Below are 3,937 nucleotides of genomic sequence, written 5' to 3' on the forward strand. Positions count from 1 at the left end.
AAGGCCTGTCATTCAGAATAGCAGACCTTGCCCATTTCCCCCAACCCACAATTCCCAGCTTACTTCCAACCTTGTCTGAGAGTATATCTTCCATTAGTGCAAGAGGAAGCATAATCTACAGGTTTATTTAGCATTTGATCTTTGCTCAGAGGCTTTCATTTAGAGTAACCATTGCAGCAAAGATTTGGATCTGGTCGTCCCTAAAATAGCTTGAACCAAGTGACCCAGGGAAGTAGACACAAGAAACTAGCAATTTATTTCATATCAGCTCCCAAGCCATCACCAGATGATAACAACCCTTGGACATCGTTAATCTCTGCTTGACTCAAACTGGTGACCGCAAGGTGAAAGGCAGGGCGTTATCTCTGAGCAATTCTTGTGGCCTTCCACAGATTGCCAGTTGGGCCAGTACAATTGAAGCCTCTTCTCCAGTGGTTACTTTAAAAATTTCATATCCAAAGTCTTTGGTCTTGGTTGGACTGGAAGGTAGGAGGGCTTTATCAAGGGAAATGCCCAAGGGCAAGATGTGGGAGCTTAGAATCCAATACAAATTAAAAAGGTTGAAAAGGTAACTGTGTGTGTTCCTTGACCAATAATCTTTGAACAACATTACCGTGTCTATGACTAGAAAAAGCCTTTGCAAACGAATGTTTCTGCCAAACAGTAGAGGTAAAATGCACCTTCAAAAATAAGAGGATAAGTGCTATCTAGAATTGTTTTATTGTTTTGAAAACTTTATTTTTGCAATCTATAAGGTCAGTATAGATCTCCACATACTGATTTGGTATCATCTCATGGCTAGAAGAGGCCACAGAAAGTGGGGGAACGATAGAGAATAAAGGAAAGGGTGTACTGGTGAACAAAAGCTGTCCTGTGTGTTGTCCTGGTGCCCAGAGGGAAACCAGGCTAAATTACCTGTGGGAGGAACTGCCACCATTTGCACTTTTCAAATATATAGACGGAGTAGTTTTAGCCTCATATTCCAGGGTACTTAGCTCTAGCTTGAAGTCGTAGAAACATTCCTTCCCTGCTTGGTAGAATTATTCTGCCCCTGATACTGCAATATCCTAGTTGTAATGATTCTATTTGATTTTGCTAGATGGCTCTAGAGAGGACTGACAAAAAAAAAAAAAAATTGAGAAGTTTTGAAAATATTGTAGCTATTTTAATAATATGCTTTTACAAGTCCATGTATTGAAAGTAGGTTATTGATGGTAAATAAACAAATTATTTTAGATATTTTCAGCAATAAGCTTCTTTGGACAGTATCAAAGATTGACTCAAGATATGCAGAATTTCATTTGTTAGTAAACAATGTTACTGAGACACCCCACAATGATATGCCATAACTTCATTCCTAGACCCTCTGGTTGCTGCCCTAGTTTTTTAATTAACTGGTACTTGCAAACTCTACTCCATTGTTTGGTATCTTCTCCCCAAAATGATACACTAAATAAACCAAGCTAAAATTACTAGTCAGAGTTTCAGTGCATTATATAGAATTGGCAAAAGGACACCCCTTATGATAAAATGTCACTGATTGATTAAGTGGTGCATTTTGTAACACTAGGGTACTGCCTAAGTGATTGTGGAGAAATAGGAATGAAAAATCAAGTCTTGTTACCACTTAAGACTGGCCATGCTCCAATGTCTTGCTAATAAAACGTTCAAAAAAGCATAAAGAGAGTCACAACATTCGCCTGGTCAGACAAGAGGCAAAACATCATGTTTAAAGTATTCAGAGGGAATTACAATTTCAGAACTCTCTCCTTAGTATTTGTCTGTTTCATGAGAAGTGGTTTAGATAGAGGCTAGAGCCTAGAAGGGGAGGGGACCAGACCTGTGTTTTCTTGGCATAGTGTGCCACATCTTCATGATGTGATGCTGAAGATAAGATCAGTCTCCCATATTGTAATGATTTGTATATATCTTAAATCAGTAAGCAGGGAGGGCATTGGGCTAAGTGCTTTACAGGGTGTTGGACTAGGTGATCTATCCAAATTGACAAATTTATTACTTTCCAGAGTTCAGTTTTCATTGTAGGTCTACAACTTTTACATTTGTGTGTTTCATTGAAAACATGAATGGACTTGTTGCCAAGCGAAGTCTGAAACTTCCCTTGTGGAAGTTCCATCTGTGCTTTTCCTGCTTATCTTTTCTGAATATTTTGAGTTTTGCTTGAGATTTGGATAATTTTACTCCAACTTTATATACAAATTGAGTTTTTAGTTTTGGTTTCTGCTTTTGGTCTGTATCTCTAGCTCTCTTAACATTGTAGAAACCCTCATGCAACATTATTGAATAAGGAGATGTGACTTCCAAGTGCCTTAGAAAATGAAAGTCAGACATATTTTTTGTTATTTAAGAAACTGGCTGCTAGTTTCACTAGGGGAGTAGTTAAGGATAGCGGTGATGCATTTAGGCTTTAGAGTTGGATTGTCTGGGTTTAGATCCAAGCTCCTCTAAAACGAGGTAGATATTTGTCCTTAGGAAGATTATTTAACCCCTCTGTGCCTTAGTGTCTTCATCTGTAAAACTTTCCCAATTGTGAGAATTAAAGCGCTTAGCTACGTGTCTGGATGTAATAAGTGCTTATCCATGTTGCCTATTATTGTTATCACCATGATCGTCGTTGTCATTGTAGTCAGTCTCTGTCCAGCAAAACTGAGTCAGAGTCCGAGCCTTAATGAATAAATGTTGACGGTACTCATTCTACTAAAAGGAAAGAACACAGATGTAATAGAAAGAATGCAAGAGAGATTATGTAATATTGTATAACTATCAAACTCTAGATATAGCATAACTGCATGGTTAAATTCACTTTGTGTTATTTTTCTTTGTCGCAGAATCTATATTTTTCGTTCGACAGTCGAAGAAATCAAAAGTACTTCAAAATCTGCAAATACATTCAGAAAGAAGAGCAAAGTCAAAACAAAACAAACTACTGTACTATATTTAAATTATACTTCTAGTCATTTCCATGTAAGATTTAAAATATCCATCACTGCAAGTAGTTTTCCCTCCACCCTCCACCCCCAGCTTTAAGCACTCTGAACACCAACCATTCCTCACTGTACTTGAGAATGGTACTGGCATCTTTATTCCCACATAATATAGATTAATCCAGTCTGTGGGCAATATTTATTGCCCTCTCCATCTCTAAAAAAGGTGTCAAAACTTGGTTTTAATTCCCTTTTAAATATGGCTCATCTACAGCTATGCCACCCTGAACACGCCGGATCTTCGTCTGATTTTAGAAGCTAAGCAGGGTAGGGCTGGTTAGTACTTGGATGGGAGACCACCTAGGAAGACCGGGTGTTGTAGGCGTAAGGAAAAAAATCCCTAAACACTGCATTTAACAAGAAAAGTGAGATAAAGCAGTTTAGTTAATAAAATAATAAAGACCTCGTAAACTGGGCTCTTGGTTTAAAAAAAAAGGAGTAGGAGAATAACCGGAAATAAAAAAATGCATTTTATGTATGAGAACTAGTATGGATGATGGCAAAGGAGAAGAAAACAGGGTAATGAATTTGTTCAAATGAATTTACTGAAGATGGCAATTCAGGTCTCTAAGAAATTACAGAGAAATTTCCAGTAAGTGACTGAAGGGGTTGATGTTTCAAGAAAGCCTGAATAGGCAAAATGAACCACATTTGCAAAGAGCAAAACTTTTTAGTCATCAGCTTCTACAGTTCTTCAGCACACAGGTCTCTGTAAGCAATTTGTTTAAGGTTGCCATATCAAAACGTGTCTCCAAGGGCATAGACAGGGAGTCAGGACCTCCTTTGTGATGTCTGCAATAGAGCAAGGACCTGACAACCACCTGCAAGTGTCTGAAAAGGCATCATCCACCAGGCAGGCAGAAGATTTATCCAGGGTCGTCCAAGGGGCTAATTTGGAGTCAAGAGATAAAAAAAGAATCTCTCAGTGATGACCT

The 3,937-nt window shown here is 38.2% G+C and overlaps 1 pseudogene; it reads left to right on the forward strand.

Annotated features, from left to right (window-relative positions):
- The first annotated feature begins 3,208 nt into the window (after positions 1 to 3,208).
- On the forward strand, positions 3,209 to 3,327 carry LOC111735901 (annotated as a pseudogene).
- The last annotated feature ends 610 nt before the right edge of the window (positions 3,328 to 3,937 follow it).

This window comes from Pteropus vampyrus, unplaced genomic scaffold, assembly GCF_000151845.1.
Source record: "Pteropus vampyrus isolate Shadow unplaced genomic scaffold, Pvam_2.0 Scaffold15, whole genome shotgun sequence".
NCBI classification, from domain to species: domain Eukaryota; kingdom Metazoa; phylum Chordata; class Mammalia; order Chiroptera; family Pteropodidae; genus Pteropus; species Pteropus vampyrus.